This window comes from Lissotriton vulgaris, chromosome 4_1 (genome assembly GCF_964263255.1).
Source record: "Lissotriton vulgaris chromosome 4_1, aLisVul1.2, whole genome shotgun sequence".
Classification (NCBI taxonomy): Eukaryota; Metazoa; Chordata; class Amphibia; order Caudata; family Salamandridae; genus Lissotriton; species Lissotriton vulgaris.
Window position 1 is genome coordinate 377,949,000 of NC_141691.1, and position 20,865 is coordinate 377,969,864.

Sequence of the window (20,865 nt, forward strand, 5' to 3'; positions counted from 1 at the left end):
ATAATCCTCTAGTATTGCGATGGCCTCATGGACAGATCCTCCTCACCTCCACCCAATCCACAGGAAATAAGTACAAGAGTAGCAGCACAGATGCAAAGACAGAAGGCTCGGATGCTACAATGACCAGCATTGCGTATATGAAGTTCATTTCCCCCCACACGTGGAGTAGCCAAAGACATGAAAATTAAGATTCCATTCAAGTACTGCCAACTCCTGCAGGATACAGGGGCAATGTCCGCCCAGATTATGAGAACCGAGCAGTTGCGTCTCTGCATCTGCAGTGGGCGGAGACACTCACCCATGGTCGATGCTGCTGGGAAGCCAATACCCTCCTATTAAAACACTCACGCCACCTGCTCTGACTTCTCAAAAGTCAACAGAAAGGCAATATTAAAGAAAAAACATTGTAGTCAGTAAAGCAGGAGGGCGTATCACGAGCCACTTAGAGCCCATGACTGATCAAAACCCGGGTAATTTGAAAGTGAAAGCACTCTTGCCACACTGCAAGCAGTGCCTGCACGACCAGAAACTCATTAAAGAAAATAGTGTTTACTAACTAAAATATGCAAAAAGAACAATTGATGGACAGAATGAAGAACAATGTCATACATTCACCTCAGTACAGAGATCTGGGCCTAAATCCATCGTTTTTTGCTCACCATGCCATTCCAGTTTGGACCCAGTCATATGCAAATCAGTCTTGACCCTCCACCCAATGGGAATAGTCCAGCCTGAACTTCCAGGCCAGGGCCTCCCTGGACTGGAAACAAGCCAGTGAGAATGTGGGAATCATTCAGCATGCTGTCCATCATTTGTTGCAGATACGCTACCGACTAAAATAAGCATACTGTGTAACAGCCGAAGTAAAGGGGTCAGTAGCCATGGGATGTTACAAATGAACACATGGCCATACAAAGGAGGGACTAACAAGCCTATTTAGAAATCAGAAGACAGCATTTACGAAGGATAAAGACTCAAGTCAATGAAAAATATGGGCAGAGGAGTGGGCGGGGCTTTTCTCCTGTACTGTACTACAACAGATCATCACCAGAGCAGCACTTGCGCGCTGGCTCAGGGAAGACCTAAAAAAAAAATAAAGATGCACGCATTTATTTAAATGTTTATTGAAATTAAAGAAATGAATTAACCAGGTTGTCCTAAACCATTTAACTGTAAGAACACCGTCATTTATAAAAACATCTTGCAGTTAAAATATGATAAAGTCTGTTAATAATTTATTAGCATGCAGACCCGTTTCACCTTAGTACACCAGATTATCAGTGCACTGAGAAGTATATTTTGTTTAAGTTGATAGTTTTCAAACATGCATTGAGACACCTTAATTCTTCTCTACACCCTTATAACAATGACAATAGTGTACGAAGAGGCAAGTCAGTTGTCATCTGCACCTTTTGGGGGCTGAAGTTTCTATTATACATGAAAAACACATAGTTTATTAAATCAAACACTGGAGAATGCTTTGCACAATACACATCCTGAAGTTATGTATTTCGAGGTCCTTATGTGATTATGAAAAAAAGGAGGGATAGTGAAATAAAATAATTATCCAGGATCACACAGTTTGGTTAAGTGGAGAAGATAAAAATAATTCCACGTTTTTGGTATCCCATTGTGTAATTCAGACACTAGTATACTCCTAGCTTCCATTACACCCACCTTACCACAAACACCTTGCCAAACCCGACCACCACCTTGCTGGTATCAATGCGCCCTCGGTTACATCCCAGACCAAATTTGTAGCCCCTGGGGAAACGTTAGTGAGTATGTATCCATGCTCAAGAAGAACTGAGAAAGGAGAGACTGTGGTGTAAACCCCAGTAAACGTTACACCCTATCCACTGTTGCAGATGGCAGTGTCTTGTACTATAAGAATAAAGATGTGTTTCTGATGATATTTTGCCAGTGCTCTGTATGAACTGTCGTATGTAAAACTTCAATTGTGTATTTTCTCAAGTAGTATACAGTACTGCTGGGCAATCAAACATTAATACTGAAACAAACTGAAAATGCCAGACTTTCATACAGTGACCTGGTTGACTTGTCTACAACAAACAATACAGAAGTAACTTCGTTGATATGCTTTGCAAAATTCTTTGGATGAAATTAATCTCTCTAGTGAAATCATTCACATGTGGTTGAATAATACAATACAGCCCTTAGTAGCCGGAGACTTCCGTCCCTGTGTGGTGCAATACCATATTTGGAGATATAACCAAATAATGTCAGATACAGCAGATTCTCTTCTAGCATTCAGAAAATTACCTCCTTGTTACTGTATTCCATCCACACTAAGGGATATACTTAGAATGGTAGGTTTCCATGTGTAGATTTCCTCATGTGTAGATTTACACCTACACCTAGGTTTAAATCTCCTCATAAATAGAATATATTATTTAGATGTGTAGAATTACAGCTACATACAGAATTAAGTGCTTCCACCCGTCAATTGAGGGCAGGGGGGCACATAGGTCTGCATTTATGACTGAAAGCTTACTATTAGTATGTTTCCATCTGTTTTTTAGGGTTGCACCACTAGGGCAAGAATTTACCCGTAAAAAACATAATTGGAACTAAAAAAAATACATTCATAAAAAATAATAATTATAATTTTTTTTTTTACTACAAATAATTAGTCCTTTTCACTTGGGACAACTACAGTGCTAAGGGAGAAAACACAATCTCTTAGGCACAACATAATACATTTTTATTTAACTAAATTTTTTAATTTTAATCTGAACAGTTTTTGAATTAAATTAAATGAAATAAAATGTTCATTCACACTCTCCACCCCTTACAGTATTGTTTGGGGTTTGATGTGTCATAATCTTAGATGCATGTTATGCATTACCTGATTCATAATTCAGTTTAAAAAAGACATTATCAAGTAATATATATTATATAAACATTTCATTAGGCACATTGTACAAACTCATTTAATAATAACATTACATTTAATTTACCTAAAGGTTCATATGAAATCTTATTTATTATAATTTTGTTTGCTTGTATTCCCATATTCATTTCAGTAAACCCGTTGATATGGGCTGCAGTAAGGATTAAAGTTCCTGCTAACTTGTGCACCTGATACCATTACAGTTTTTTTCAATAATGGCAACAGTTTTAGAGAGCTCAACTCCCTAAGAACTCCGAAACTCTAGGTTAGATCTCAGGGTCATCACTTTGGGGAGCCCTGGTACCCCCTGCCTTCATTGACTTCTATGGAAGTGTGTTGCATTGTCAGTGGTTGGCCATGTGTAGTAGTTGACTTACTCTAAGGGTAGACTAGAGTCTTTGTTAGCCTGTGTTTCAGTAGAACTAATGAATTATATTCAAATTGCTACTCTCTTACTCTTGAGACTAAATCCATTACATATATACGTGGAGCTATCTGGCAATGGGTTAGAGAACTCCATGCATAAAAGATAGTACAAGTAAGCAGTCCTACTTTACTTGCTCTAAGATAGCTTTTGTGATTAGGCTCTTCGGGCCTTTTCACAAAGGTAAATTTGATTGAATGTTATATTCACACACACATTTATATCAGGTATGCCTGCCAGGAGTTAAAAAAAGAGATTCTTGGTGGGCGTTAGCTCATTTACTTGTGGAGAGGTCTCCACCACGAGTACAGAGTTCTGCTCACCCATGAATCCCACTAAAAGGGTGATAGAGAGAGGATTCTGCAATTAATATTGATAAATACAATGCTGATGTACACATGATATATTTGTTTATAATAAACTCACATCTCTGTTGAATTCACCTAATATGACCTCCCCCTCAGCCTGAGTTAGAAATACATGGTCAGGCAGGCCCTGCAGTGAAGGCTTGAAGCAACTGATTGGCTGATCACAGGTGGTTGGATATGAAACCCCAAGACAAAGGCACAAACAGGAACACCCAGATTGATCCCCCAGATAGGCAGCAACACCATAATGGTCTCAGGAGTTTGTGACATGAAAACACGCTTTCCCCAAAACACCATAAAGTCAGATGCCACACTAATTAGGAATGCACAGTCAATCAGAATACAGCCTGCACACTACACAAAGTGATCATGCTCTCCTCATGCTGGACATCTGGACATGTGCCCATTGGTCCTGCATTGTGGCCATGCAAATTCGAGGTCCACCTGCACTTTTTATCAAACTACCAGATTTATGGCCCTTGACTTGGCCCAGATTTCTGTCTCCAAAGCAATGTACAAATAATTTTATGATGCTACATGTGATGTATAAAGTGACGGCCGAAACCAATGTGCTTTGAGACAGTCTTCAAACCCAAACTGTGTTGCCTGTTCTCCCATGACCAAGGCACACAAGATGATGGACAAAATGTTGCAAAATGGCAAAACATTCACCCCCAGTCCCAGATCTGGGTTTAATGCTTGATTCCGGTCCAGGGAAGACATGGCTTGGCAGTTCGGGCTGAACTTTTCCCATGTGGCCCAGGGTCAAGACTGATTTGCATATGGCCATATCTAAACTGGGGTGGCTTGGTGAGCAAAATAACAATGGATTAAACCCAGATCTGTGAATGGGGGTGAATGTTTTGCCATTGTGCAACATTCCATCCATCAATTGTTGTTTTTACATCTCCCATAAGCAAGGGACATCTTAACAATTTTGGGGGACCTGGGCCAAAGGTATACTGGAGACCCCTGTTCAGAACAGTTTTTAATTTATGATCCAATTTCAGCTTGTCCATTGCCTCTTTGACCAGGTCCTAGACAGTGCACAGGGATAGTATGGTTTGTTGTCAATAAGGTAACACAGCAGCAGCTCCCTAATATTAAGGCAAATAATCTGTGACCTCCACCCCCCATTTCTCACATGTGAGGTCCTCTTTTGATCTAAAATAAACTTTTTTATCGATGATGCATGAAATGTCAACACAACATTTCTCTGCAAAATCTCTGTAATAAACTTTCAAACATCAACCACATAAAAACTAAATTAAAGGAAAAATTATTAAAACAATCTGTTTAAGAATTATTCAAGGTCATCGGAGCAAGACTCTGCAGAACAAAGCTGGCTGTATCAGGGGGCCACCTGAAAAGCTGCAACCCTGTACCTGTGTCCACTTTGACCATACCTTAAAACATCTCAGATTCAATTGTGTTGGTAGTTTGAGAGGAACTTTGCTAAGAAGTTAGACAACTGCCACCAATTAAGGACTTTCTTCTTGATATGATAAGCCAAGATTGTGAATTAAATAATTGCAAATGGTTCATAAAGAAGGACTTATGGCACGTAAATTCTGTGCTTGCAAAAACCCACCATTTAGAGCATTCGGCACCAGTTGGAAAGGCCGACATGAAAAGGCTGTTGGAAAGTGTCATCATAATCCTGAGGGTGGAGCCGATCCTGGCTCCTCCATCATTAGGAAATTATGGTGGCTTCCTACACTCCGAATCGCGATGGGATCCCCCTGCATGTTTCACTCCAACTGTTCTCATCCTAATATGTCGGTCGGAAAGTCTCCACCATCTGGTTGTAGGCTTTCCACCCAGCATCTTAATTGAGCCCATAGCCAAAATGAACATGTTTAGGGCTTGGAGCCCATACACCGAGCACTTGAAAGCAGTTTTCTAGTATCTAGAGTTCAAAAAACAGTAATGAGATCTAACAAAAAATATAGCTGACCATGGAAAAAGGGGCATTTCATACACACAGGAATAGTCAAATTCTCTGAAGCTCAACACTTTACATGGTTTTGCATACATGGAGGGAATCTAGTAAATGTAATGTATGCAAGGTGTAACACTTTTCCTAATTATTGTTAAATTAGAGTTTTATTAATTATTTTCCCAATTGTTTCATTTTATTTGTTTTTTTCACTACTTTTGACATTTTTATATTTATAAAAATGTTTATTTCATTGAAATAATTTGCTTTATTAATTGTATTAATTTGGTTAGTTGTAAATCTTTTGTATATTATAGTTTTAATATTTATGTGCATTGTGCCATTCTGGCTAATTTTCTAGCGCATGTGACAAATGCATTGGAGTCTATCAGTGACATTACTATAACATGTGCTACCTCAAACTGTGAATTCTGAATCATTCATCATGGGTCAAGTATTTGAGTGATTTGAACAGTGAAGGAATACATAACATATTTGAGTGAGTGAGACCTATCTGGTGTGAGAGTACACCAGATCTCTTTTCCCTCACAGGTAAGGGTGGTCATATTATCTATACAATACACTGTATTGTCATAATACTGATCATCCTTCGTGTCATTCCAGGTCTCCTTCCCAGCAATACCCTCCCCAAAACCCTTCGATCCATCTCACCACTCCGATCCTCTGGTGAATATCATATTCACAGAGTCCGTGCTGCCAGAAGGTAGGCATTAGAGGGTTCTGCTCCAGAGGAACTCGGACATGACAGCTTTCTCCACCACTCTGCAAATGTGACAACTACTTAAAATCCATAGAAATTTACTTAAAAAAAAAAAGGTTACAGGGATGTTATAGTTAGAAATTAGCATTAAAAAAGCTTAGAAATTCACTAAAAAAACAAAGGTTAAAAGGGCATTATAGTTAGGAATTAGCATTTAAAAAAACATAGGCATTCACTGAAAAAAGCAAAGGTTACCGGATCGGTATAGTTAGGCTCAGATTTCACTAGTACAAAACCAGTAAAATTCAGCTGTTATAGTTAGTGAGCTCACTATTACTCATGGCCCTGCAATGCACTGCTTATGACTTCACATATCACATCACTCATGACATGGTCAGTGACATCACTGATGACATCTCTAATGACATCACTGATGACTTCATCTACAGAATGACTGACACACCTACTCACACCCCATATAACCTTTGATATACCCACTCTAACTTCCACACTACCATTCCCAAACCCATTCACACACCCATACCAGTACTTACACACCCACTCACTCATTCACAGCTCTACAGACACATCTACTCACTCACCAACACAGTCACTCACATACCCACTCACTAATACACCCACTGACATATCTACTCCCACACCCATACAGCGACTCACACACAGTCACTCACCCATAGAACTACTCACATACCTACTCACTCACCCATAGAGTCAATCACACAGCTATTTATTCACCCATACAGTTACCCACACCCATTCACTTACTCATACATATAGTAACATGTACTCACTCACCTACACAGCCATTGAAACAATCACACACGTATCCATACAGCCACTTTCACAATCACTCATTCACTCATACAGTCACTCATATACCTACACTTCCTTTCACATATGCACTTACTTATCCACATACCACTGACACATCCACTCACTCACTGACACAGTCATACACACACTCACCCACCCATATAGCCCCTCACACATGTACTTCCTAACCCATACAGCCACTTACTCATCCACTCCCTGATCCATACAGGCAATCACATACCCCCTCACCCACTCACATACTTAGAGACCTATACAGGTACTCAGACAACCAATCACTCACCCATAAAGCCACTTAAAGAACAACTGGCACACTGGTGCAGACATTCACACAACCAGTCACTCACCCATACTTTCACTGAGATAAGTAATCACTCACTCATACAGTCAGTTACGCACCAACTAAATTCATACAAGCACTCATACACCCACTGATTCACCAACACACCTTGGTATATATATTTAACACACATAACATTTTAAAAAGCACTCACAGTAGGTAGTTATACTTAGGACCATATTTCCATAGGAAAAGCATTTTTTTATGTGCTTATAACTTTGGTGTAGTTTGACGAATCTTTACGAAATGGAGAGGGGCAGTTGTTGAGAGACCTACCTGCAAGGGGTTACACTGCCTCAAAATGTTTTGGATCGAACGTATGTATGTGTCACTGATAACCCTAAGTAGTTCTGGCAAAACGCGGGTTGCAAGTGCATGGGATCCATCTGACTGGTAACAGATCATTGCCAAAATAAGATCTGACATATCCCCGGGGTTTATGTATAAAACAGAATGAGCCTTGTTTATTGCCTAGTTAGGCTTGATATACAAAAGAACATATGTGGTTCATGTATTTTTTTTAATTTCTGGTAACAACGTACATATTCCTTACAGATTGATGAGACAATCGACTAGTAGACCGAGAAGTCTCTTCCTCCTCCAGCTGGTATGAGAGGATATGGCTGGATAAGGGTAACTAGATTGTGCATTAGTTGCAAATACATTTGAAATTTTGAGAGTCTTTCCATGATGTGGTTTTTAATTATGGCCTTGTCTTTCAACTCGACAGTTTCCACTATGAGGATGTCCAACACTGGTGCAGTGACCAAGTGGTGAGCCCTGATGAATCTGTCAATAAGTGTGTAGGGCAGTGAAACATGTTGGCTATGGGTATTGGTATGCGATGTTAAGCTACCAGCCTTTTTAATTCACCGGTACACACCCTAACTAATAATACATTTGTAACTTTGGTGTGACTGTTGATTTTAATCACTTTTTCTGTGTCATATCAAGGAGTGATTCCTTGGATGGTTTTGTCTTGCACCTGTCTTTCTGCACTTTGAGGAGGTAAGGCGACCAATGATGAGAAAGGGGCAAGAAACTGGTAAACATCTGCCAAGGGCCCGAGGGTGTTCTCCCGTGAGGTGCCTTCCTCTTCAGCACACATTTTTATGTCTGTCTCGTTCTAAGTGTGGGATTACGTACTGTCTCAGTTGAGCAGTCACTGGTGGTCGTGTCGAGTTGAAAAGCAGTTTTGGATTCTTCCCCCTTGTTTTTATGTTCAAAGAAACAATAATTTGTTTTGGACAGATTGGCATTTGAAGACAAACGCTTAACTCAAAGTTCAAGTAGGCGGGTGTTTAGGAATCTAATTGTATATTTTCCAGCACAGAGATATGCCTCATTAGATGAATACTAATCCGAGTCCAGGGTACTGGGATTTTTTGTATTGATGCTTATTGAGTGGAGGGCTATCCCTATAGTACACTTATTTCCCTCTTGGCTCCCTATTGTATTGTATATGTTTAAATTGTTTGTATGTCTGCAGGTGGAGGAAAACCATTAGGTTTTATGAAGGCCCTCACCCATCAACCTAGTTGGTGGCATGCTTCATCATCGGGTCCCAACCGAGGTACTGAGTGTGCCTTTGTATGAGTTTGTAAGTGCCCCGTGTGTAAAGCACACGCTACGGTGCTTATATGTGCAAGAAGTGTTTCCTCTTGAGTTGTACACCTGATTTTAGCGAACAACTCAGCATGGAGCTGGGCCAGGACCATATGCACTTGCGCAATGTCGCTGGGCCCGCAATGAACCTGTTGTCCGGGCAGAGGCTCTGACAAACTCATACAAACCCCTGTAACACCCTACACATATAAGGTCCTGACAAAAGCCAGTAGAATAAAAGGCCTGGCTGAAACTAGTTGACTGCACAGGACGTCGGAGGCCATAAGCCTACCGTGCACGTCCAAAAGCCTTTGTTTTTATTGACTGCCTGAGGCCTACCATTAAAACAGTCTTTGGGACACCCAGTACAGTATTTTAAACCTCACTCAGAGCACACTCACAGCACCCTCACGAACCAAAAAAAACCCCGCTCCTCAGTAATCTGGCGTCGAAGCACACCTGAGGCACACTGGGTACCTTGGGTGGGGCCCGATGATGAAGCATGCCACCAACTAGGTTGGTGGGTGAGGGCCTTCATAAAACCGAATGGTTTTCCTCCACCCGCAGACATACAAACAATTTAAACCAGAGATAGTTCTCATTGATTGCTATAATTTTATATTTTATCATTTATGTCTCACATGGCACGCTATTTGGCAACTAGCCGTCATGCTTATACTCAATGATGATGCAAAAATAAGGAAGATAAAAACACAATTTTCCCACCTCAACAAGATGCAGTGACACAGGGTCATAGAGGTATTGAGACTGTCAAACAGGGAGATGTCTAGATGCTGGAAAGAAGAAAATACTGAGGATGACAGAGAAGGGGGATTGTCAATAATATCACACCAATCTAGAGCTGGTGTTCAGGAGTATAGAATATCTCGCTCATGTGGAAATGCATTCTCCGGACATGCCACACCACCAAGAGGTAAGACTGTTCCAGTGATGGAAACATGGCAAACAAACACCCAGTAACATGGCTTCCCAAACCCATCAACTGTGATCTTTTTCTGTGGCAAGGAGTACGTCCACATGAGTGCAGATAGACAAAGAGAAAGCCCACGTCTTGGAGCAGGACCACATATCTATTGTGACTGAGCTATGACATAAGCAACAAGCCAGAAATCCATTTCATTCCGTTGACCACCAGACCCATCAAGTGCTTCTCCCATCAGTTGATATTCTCTCATGCCCTTTTCTAGCATCCCCAGCATATTTTTCACCGTGTTTCTATCTATTCCTCGCTCAACCTTTCTCTTCTATTAGGCATGTTGTATCTCCAGCCTTGCCCTAGACTCCAAATAATGCTAATTTGAACATCCCAAAAAAAAGACAACCATAGTGATCGGCAATCCAAAATAGAAACACCAAAAAATGAGAAGCAATAAAAGAACACACGGTCAGGGCGAAGGCCATGGCTGATTGTTCAAGACTGAGTCAGCATTTATCAAGCAGTGACGCAAGAACTGCATTAAACACAGTGAGATCCATGCTAGTACCTGTGTGGCATACATAGGTTTCAGTCTATGGTCTCTGTCATAACTTGTGCTACAACCGGGCACTATTAGAAGTTATGCAAATATTATTCCTCAGAAAACTATGGGGCAAAAATACAATGCCCCTGCAACACTTTTATGCTGCTGGAGCGTCACTTTTGGGATGCACCGGAGGCACAGTGTGCCAGCCCATTTTTACAAGGCAACATAAAGCCACCCTGCATGGCTTTTCATGGCTTTGTAAATATGGCCCCCATTCATGCATTACTCTACATACAAAAGCGTTCCATGGGTATTGCTGTGGGTGTTCCCACACAACACACATGGAATCTGATGCATTCCCTGATTTACAAGGCTGTGTTAACCTGGGAATGCGTCAGATAAAGTAACGCAACAAGGAGAAATACCTGTATTTTTCCTCAGTTTTTGCTCTTTCTAAGGGGCATATTTACTAGAAAATGATGCAATGCGTCGCCGCAAAGCCATCTGGCTGCGCTGACCTGCATCATTAGGAAAGAGCAGGGATGCATCATCTTTACAGCAATATGACACATCTCTGTGCTTTCCTCTGCGCTGGTTCACAATTGGCTGCCTAATGCCAACACAGGCACCCTTGCACCATGGTGCGTTGCAGATATGATTGTTTACATGCAGAATCGATAAACAACAGAGGTACCAGAGGGTCTCAGGTAAATGTGCCCATAAACATAAAAAAACCAAACAAGAACTCACCCCTACAACCAGGTTATGTCACAGAGAGCTCCCCGTGGATGAGGACAAATACCCATCAGTCACCATTCGGATCCGCCCTTCATCATTTGGGATTTTATCCGTACCACCCGTCAGAGATTGTTGGTACTCTCCTAGGAGGTCAACCCGGTGGTAGGGGGTATCCTCACTAGAGTAAAGAGACGACAGTGTGGTATACCACTCGATGTAGGTGAGTGGTAGAAAAAGATGGGACTGGGGTGTGCAGTGCAAAAGAAGGTGTGAAGGAAAAAAACCAAAAGAAGTGGGTTTAAAATTGGTTAAGAATAAGCACCAAACAAAGATTTATTTCAGTTGTGCTTACCATACCAATGTTAAAAACAGTGCGCCCGCTGACTGTCTAATTATGTGGACAGCCTCAGGACAAAAATGGTCGACTAGTTTCAGCAATTAAAGGACTGATTTTGTCATTGCTTTCTTCAGGACCACCCCAGATGGCCAGGACGCCGGCCAGGAGTACCGACGGTTAGAGCGGTGCTTCATTTTCCCCTGAGCCACAGCCAGGTGGGGTGAGGCCATCTGACCTTACATGTTAAGTGTTTTGCACAGACTGTAAGGACACCCAGAACGTACAGGTGACTGTATGCACTTGTTTTGTGTTTCTAGGGTGCGACTTTGTTTCACTTGGTGTAGTAGCTTTCATTTTTAGTTTTTGGTCCTGAAGAAAGCAATGACAAAATCAGTCCTTTAATTGCTGAAACTAGTCGACCATTTTTGTCCTGAGGCTGTCCACATAATTAGACAGTCAGCGGGCGCACTGTTTTTAACATTGGTATGGTAAGCACAACTGAAATAAATCTTTGTTTGGTGCTTATTCTTAACCAATTTTAAACCCACTTCTTTTGGTTTTTTTCCTTCACACCTTCTTTTGCACTGCACACCCCAGTCCCATCTTTTTCTACCACTCACCTACATCGAGTGGTATACCACACTGTCGTCTCTTTACTCTAGTGAGGATACCCCCTACCACCGGGTTGTCCTCCTAGGAGAGTACCAACAATCTCTGACGGGTGGTACGGATAAAATCCCAAATGATGAAGGGCGGATCCGAATGGTGACTGATGGGTATTTGTCCTCATCCACGGGGAGCTCTCTGTGACATAACCTGGTTGTAGGGGTGAGTTCTTGTTTGGTTTTTTTATGTTTATGGGCACATTTACCTGAGACCCTCTGGTACCTCTGTTGTTTATTGGTTCTGTTGGGGATAGTACCCAGAGCTTGGTCTTTAAATCTCCCCTAGGTCCCCCTCCACCGTATTGTGTTTGCTACATGCAGAATCGGACACATTCCTGCAAATAAGCAATAATTGATTACATTTTCCTCCTTCCATGATTGCTGCAGAATGCAGCACAGATAGAAAGAGCAAAAAACAAGGAGAAATAAAGGTATTTCTCCTAATTGCACCACTTTTACGCCTCCCAGGGAAGGCGTAGGATTCTGACATATTTCCAGGTTTACAAAACTCCGTAAATCTGGGAATGTGTCAGATTCTATGGGTGTTGCGTGGGAACACCCATTGCAACACTCAAAGAATGTCACTTTCACGTAAGGAGCAAAAGGGGGACATATTTACAAGGACATGAAAAGCCTCGCAGGGATGGCTTTGCGTGGCCTTGTAACTATGACTGAGCATTGTGTGCCATTGAAGTGTCAAAAAAAGTGATGCTCCGGTGGGGGAGAGGCCTTATAAATACTGTTCTATGTGTGCTGCAGAATGCAGCTCACATAGAAGGAGCAAAACGTCATCAATAATTGTTTTTTTGCAGGAAGGTGTCCGTTTCTGCACAAAAACAATAATTCCTGCAACGCATGCACCCTTGCACAGTAGTGCAACGGTGTCTTAGTGGGCACTAGGGAGCCAATTGTGTGCTAGCAAAGGGATGCGTCGCATTGCTGTAAATACGATGCATTCCTGAACTTTCCTAATGGTGCAGCAAGATGGATTGCAGCGCTGCCGCATCATTTTCTACTAAATATGCCCCTTAATTGTTAACAAATGCTTTTCAGATACATATTTTTGTTAGAAAATGTTTCCACAACTTTAATTACACGGAGATTGAACCTGGAGAAACAGTGGTACAAGAAAGAACTTAAAAGATTGTGCTTGTTGTAGTTGAAACAAATGTGTAAATATTATGAAGTGCAACATTCAGAACATTGAATCTCTTTGAAGGTAGAAAAAAATCAGCACATCCTAACTTTACAGAATTTGCCCAAAACTGCAATCTCAATCGGAGACAACTCCTGTACTCACATGCCTGAGAGGGTAAAAGTCAGAAATACTCTTGAACAGTCATGAATTAGTTGTCACGAAAATGCAAACAACTAGTTTTTCATGGCAAATGACTACTGAGGAAAGAGCTGAGCTACTTACAGCTAAGCCACTCTTTCCAGTGTAATGCCACCACCATTTGTCACAGATACATTAATATATTGCAGTGTTTCTCACAGAACAAATACCATTTAGTAACGTATTGTTAGCGCAGTCTATAGATACACCATTCCTTTAAGCTGTGCTTTATTAGAATAAGGCGTTCATAATAACACTGTGTATAGATCATCGACCCCGCCTAAATGCATTTGCCTAAAAGCACTGCTGGTAATGCTGTTCGAACATCCATCAATTGGTATGCATGGTGTCAACAGGACGTGCATCAATTCTGTTTTTCAATGTAACGCTCCGTTAGAATATCCGCGGCGTCAGTTTTTGTTTTCTTACTGAGGATTAAAAAAACAATACCTATGAAGATCGGAAATATATACAACAACATTAAAATATTAAACATACATTTTAAACTTGCAATGCGGCTAAAAGTTATTACCTGTAAGCATTTTCAAGGCATTTATGAGTGCAAAAAGATCCCAGAACAAATACAGCGCCTTACATTTGGAGCTTTTTTGGACGTTCCAAACATGTATCCTAAATAATGAGAACACCCTGATAGGGAATCAGGAATACTCAAGTGAATACGTTTTTTGCGTTTGTTATGTGTGCAGAAACACTCCTTGCTGGTAGGTTTACACGGGCAATTAGCAGGCGTCGTAGGATGGTGGTTGGTGCCAACACAAAAACAGAAGCACATTATGAGCTTATCATGACTTTAAGATGGAGATGCACCTGTGATTTTAAAACAGAACCTTTTACTAAATTAAGTTTACGTGCTCCATGTACAGCACTATGAAACGGTTATGTAGTAGCTAGTCATATAATCAGATTTTCAATATTTTCTATGATTTTACTAACCTTAGCTAACCAAACGTGCAGTCGATTGAATTGACTTGTTTAGAACTATATTCAGCATTTTTGAAAAAACATTGATCTCCCAACCTATACATTGAAGGCTAAATGAAGGGACCATTTTACTGGAGCCGTAGAGGGAGAGGCCCCTGCCAGCAGATCCCACACAGATCCCATTTCTGTATGCTGTGATGCAAGTGTATACCCAGCCTCGTTCTAATTGGCATCTCCACTTCAGTGAGTTCCTGACTGGCATGAGCAACGTGCACCCATTGCCCTGCTCCCTTTTCCTGTAATAGGACAGCTCCCAGGCCCACCGGACTTACATCTACAACCAGTCCAGTCTTCTGAGGGCTGAAATATGCCATAGTTGCATCATGTAGAAGTGCTTCCTTGACTGCCTTGAAGGCCTGAGTTGCTTCAGCCGTACATTCCCATTGACGATCATGCTTTGCCAGGGCACTCAGTTGTTACAACAAAGTTGCTACCTTCGGGATAAATCATCCACAGTAATTCGCCATCCCCAAGAAACCGCAGACATTTGAGACAGTTCTAGGTGTGGCTGCAGCCCAGATCACTTCCACCTTTTGGGGATCAACCCAAAGACCTTTACCAGAGAAGTGGTATCTGACGAATCCTATGGGGTTGGTATAAAACTTGCATTTTGGTGATGTACTGTCAAACCACTTACAGCCAGATGCTGGAATGAGGCTCTCACGCGTATGTGGTGATCTTCCAGAGTCCTTGAAAATGTGAGAATGTCATCACTGGAGTTAATCACACCTACCAAGCCTGAGAGTGTCTCCCTGGTTGCCTCCTGAAAGTCCACTGCAGCTGATGAGATGCCAAGCTAAGGCGCTGATATCTCCCTAACCCTACATGAGTTGAAAATGTCATGGTGTAGTGACTCTCTTCATCAAGGAGTAGCTGATGACATCCTGCATTCAGATCTCTTTATGAGAACCATTCAGCTCTATTTAAGTCAGACACAATGTCATCTATTGTGGGTCTTTCACATCTGATTGCTTTATTGGGTAGTCTCATGTCCACACATAGTCATATGGTCCCAGGTTATTTTGAGTGGAGATACCAAAAGAGTGGCCCGCACACCTTCTCAATCACTCCCAATTCTCAAGTTGCTCAAGTTCTTTCTCTACAAGGGAGACGTAAGTGGAGCAGCACTCTTCGGTGTTGCAGTGCCACAGGGCAAACCCCCTTGTCAATGAGTGGTGTTACTTTCACATACTTTAAACATCCGAGGCCCTTGAACAGCTTTAGAAACTCCGCCGATATGGCAATAGCATGTGATTGATGGACTTGGTGAGCAAAGAACACCAAGCCTAAATCTTCGGCCATATGGCACCCTGTCAGCATTCCAGTCTCTCCTTTTGTCACGTGGAATTTGGTTAAAGCCATCTTGTTTTCACTCTCCATAAGCGCTTATATCACCCCTCTTAGAGGGAGAAGGTAGTTCTCACCATATGTGGAGATGTTCGTCTTGGTGGGCACCACAGTGGGAGGGGGACAGTTTTTTAAATTGGGCTTCATCCATTGAGTTTACCGATGCCCCTGTGCCAATCAAGGCAGTGTTCTGGACAACCTCAATGGTGAAATGGCACATTGGAGGGGGTCTTTTCAGCAGGTTGTCTCCCCCAGCAGATGCTATTGCGAAGATCTCTTCCCCTTCAACCTCTCCTGCTTCACCTGAGGCCTGGGTATTGCGCTCTGACTGCACTTCCTTATAATTGGCCACCGACAAGTGCCTAAGGGTGGGCCTGTGTGTCCACAGGTGTTTGATCCAAACACTTGATGGGCACTACGGCACGCTCTGGTGAAGTGGTTAAGCCTTTCACACTTGAGACAGTATATCCCCTGTGGTGGCCACCCACTGGTGCATGATGGACATATCCACAGTTTCCACACGCCTTCAGGTTGCCACTCTGCCGAGTCTGTGTAGGCCTTCGATGGATAGTTTCCAGATTTTCCTTTTTGACCAGCACCCCTTTTGAACTCGATGTTGGTGTCGTTCCTCGAGCCAGGGCCACTTCCATGTTGTCCATACAGCGGCCTGCAAACCCATGAGATCTGGGCAGGATCAGTATCTCATCCTCCAGCGAGATCCCTGGTTGTCTAACAATCAAGCTTTCTCAAGTTCGAAGCTCGGCACCCCTGGATGATCTGTGCACTGATTTTTTCCGCCCTGTCAATAGAGGAGCAGGTGCTGGCAAAACGGCAAATTCTATACTGAAATAGAAGTACCTCCTATACAATAGATCTCAATGTGCTTCTAAACAAGATACGTCAAGTGATCATACTGAGATTACCAATTAAGGCTAAAAGTTGCTCTTTTAGTTTTTGATAATTCATCTTTGACCAGTAGGTTTCCACATACCCCTCACTGATCTGCTCTTCTGCACCATAATTTTGCATGGGTAAAGAAGCATCACGTGTCTGGAAAAAATAACATTTGTTTCGGATAACTGTGATTTTACTTCAAAGCAACATCTACAAAATCTTTGGTGTTGTGCAATACACATATACAACTTACTCAGAAACCATTATTCACATCACATCACATTAAATATAATGCAGACACAATGTAGAGGATCCAATGTGACAACAGTACATTAATGAAAACACATATAATTGCAATCACATAAAACAGTGTCAGTTGTTTTTAAACATTTAAAGTTCTGTTTTTCTTTTAACTGGGGAGGGGACATGATTCAGACACACAAAAGGAATACGGGGTTCAAAAGATACCCAATGACCCTATTTGGTAGTTAGAGACGGCTAAGTGGGTCATAGCGGCTTCGATCCTCTAATCACCTTTAGGTAAGTGTTCCTTTCATTTATTTATATTTTTAAATAGTGAACTCCTGACCACTGCTTAGTGGACGCTGAAGCAATTTGACCTTTGTGTTGGGTCTGTAGATTTTAGGTGAAGGTCTTGCTCAGGACAGGAACCACGGGTATGGGGGACGCACCTGGATAATATTGTGACTTAGCTATGTTGGGGATTCTTGCCTCAACAATCTTCTTGTTAAATAACTGCAGATTTTTTAGAAATTCCTTTGTTTGAGGTGAAAGGTAAAGGCATGTGCAGAGGCTGTCTCCTTCCTAGAGTAGCAGTGTGCTGTCAATTTCAGCCTTGATTTAATCCAAATATGGCTTACAAGGCATGTATAGAAGACATCCACAGATTCACCCTCATTCGGCTGTGCCTGCCTCAGGTTAAACATCTCGTCGTCCAGGTTGAGCTGGGGGTCGAAGTAGCGCTGAGGGCAGCGACAGCTGCATCAAAATCCATGGGGCCACCATGTTCGGAAGGTCTTGGAAAAAGTCTTATAGTTCCTCTCCTTCCATATGTAGCATCATTGAGCACTTGACAGCCCGTCCGTTTCCCGGGTGGCGCAGAAATCATTGTACAGCTGCCCTATCCACTTGCGCCACTGAGGTGCAGCAGTCACCATGTCTGCTAGCTGGCTAAAAGGTGGGAGCACTGCTACAGGTGCATGCGCATCTGTCCGGGTGTCAGGTGGAGCCTCCTGCAGGGGGAACAAGCCTGAGCCATCCCTTGGCAATTTAGGCATATTGCTTACCACTAACTGATATGTGTCCCTTCACCCTGTGAGATAGTTGAATTGACAGACACTGCCCCAGTCCTGAAAGGTGTGCACTTGCTTGGACTTCTGTTGTCATGCAGGTATACAGCTCCTCTCAGTATATTACCAGCAGGATGACACATGTTAATCTCACGTGAGCTCTGCGTTGCTCTTCCACACAGTCTCTCTCTCTCCCTCTTTCAGGTGGCTTACACACATGGTGGTCAGGACAGGCTTCACACACACAGCTGTTCCCAGCACTGTGGTTAAATGCGGGAATATAGCTTTATCACTCCGACCAGCACATCATAGTAGGCAGGTCATTTGGCAGGATGGAGGGGGTAAAACTGGGGATTCTTCTTCACCGTGTCTCCCGGATCACCTCCACTGCCTCTGGCACTGCTCTCTGCATCATCAGCGTGCAGCGATGAAACTCTGGCAGTGTATCATGCTTAGCTCCACAAAGCACAGATGAGAGGTTGATACTTTTGCATGCGGAGAGAACAATGGCCTATTCACAAGTTTAAATGGGCCCGAGTGCACACATCTCTTGGCCCAAGTAGGCCCTACTCAGCACACTTACTGACAAGAGATATGGACACTTACCTCTCTTTGTCACTGAAGAACCATGAGCAATCATCAGCCGTTTATTTATACCCGGGGCCAAGGCTGACCCTCTGGGTGAATGAGGATACAATGTATAATAGAAGCTGGGTGGCACTCTACGATACTTAAGGAAATGGCTAGATTGACCACAGTTGCCACAAATGCACTCTTACGTTGTGGCCTATCCCATGTCATGTTTTTATTTACATCATAGCTACCTCTTTTTTTGATTAGTCAGGTTTTACTGTGCTAGACGAAAATACATCAGTGCAATTACATCTTTCACTACTATCAAGCTGGTATGTAAAAATATTTCAATAGAGAATTTTCACAGCATGCCAAGTATTAACAAAAATAGTCATAAATATTGTTGGCCCTTTTGGCAGGCTCACCCCGAAACTTTTTGCATTTGCCTAGCCTGTTTCTGTAACCTGGTGTTGGTGATTTTAGGCCTCTGCGCACTTTTCCCTGTGGTCCAGGTGTAAAGTGAGTGCGCTCTCTGTGTATAAGTGGTGAGAGTCGCCTGCCCTCCAATAGGAATGCATGGGGAATATGTGTGTCAATGGTAGTTCCTGATGTGTGGGGAATGCAGGGTCGAGTTTGGTATGTGCGAACTCGTGAGACTAAATGCAGCGTGATGATGTGCGCGGATTTATTGTGTCTAGTGTGGAAGTGCCACTTCTAGAAGTTGGCATGTCTGTGCAGTGAATGTGAATTGGCTGTCTGGCTTGTGATTGGCTGGAGCTGGCTGGTGTGCCTGGCTCCAGGAGTCAGGATGGGTCTGCCCCGGTGGTGAATGGAGAGATGTGCTTGTTGATAGGAGGGAGGAGCGCACCAAGGAGCTGAATAGGGCTGGGCCTCCTCTCCACAATGCTGGCTCCAACCCCTGTGGTGCGTCTGATATCCCTAGCCTGGACAGTGAAAGGGGGAGAGGGGCAAGGCAAAACAATGGGCTCAGTAGTTCCCCATAACCAGTTGTAGCTGGTTCTCCCATTGCCTACACCCTGCTAGACAAAGGATTTTGGTGTATAAAAAGGGGGCTGTGACCCCATGAAAAGGTTCTTGTTTCCTGACTTGAATCTACCGAGGGCGTGCTGCTGCTGGGGCCCAGGGGAAGGCTTGCCTCCCTGGGCCCTGCCCAGCCCCTGGCTGGCCTGGAAGACTTCTGGGGGACCCCTCTGCCTTGTCTGGAATGACTGGGGGATTTTTCCCTGCCCCAGGATCACTTCTTTATCTTTAGGGACCTTTTACTTGCCCTAGCGCCTGAGAAGTACTTTATTTTAAAATGCCCTGTTACTGAGGGAGCCTACCCCTCATTGCTGCTAATTAATATTGGCAGCGCTGTGCTGCCCTGCGGTCTGCGGGGAATCCCCGGCGTGGGGATACCCCCCTGAAAGGGTCCCACTGTGGGTGCCCACCCTGCTTATTTAATTATTTTTTATTACTGGTACCCACCCAGTTTTTAGGAGCCTTAGCGGGTGGCCACCCCGCTTCTATGTTTTGTTAGCCTACCGAGGGTGCCCACCCCTCATTTTTCGAGGTGTAATCACAGCCGTGGCCCTCGCGCCGAGAATGGTAGTCTGGCGGCCGGGCGCCTGGAGCGGGGTGGGACTTCCGCTTGCTTCCAGGAAGTCCCGCTCGCTGCCCGAGATTCAAGTCCCGGTCCCGAGATGGGGGACCGGGTGAAGAGTGGCGCTGCGAAGGCGGGGCTCTACAGAGGAGCGAGAGCCCCGCAGGCGCCACAGAGAAAGAGCAGAGACGCAGCGGGGTTTGAGGCACATTGCCGGAGCCTGCCCTGCCGCGCAACAGAGAGAGACTCCCCTCTGAGCCGGTAAGTGGAGCCGGCTGGGAGAGGGTTGCAGGGAAGCACCACACCAGTGCCTCTCTTCAGGGCAGCCCCGCTTGGCAGAGGGCTGCCCCAACGCTGTCCCCTTAGTTGCGGAGCCCCGGTGAGTGGGGGCTCCCTGTTGCCTGGGGCCAGTC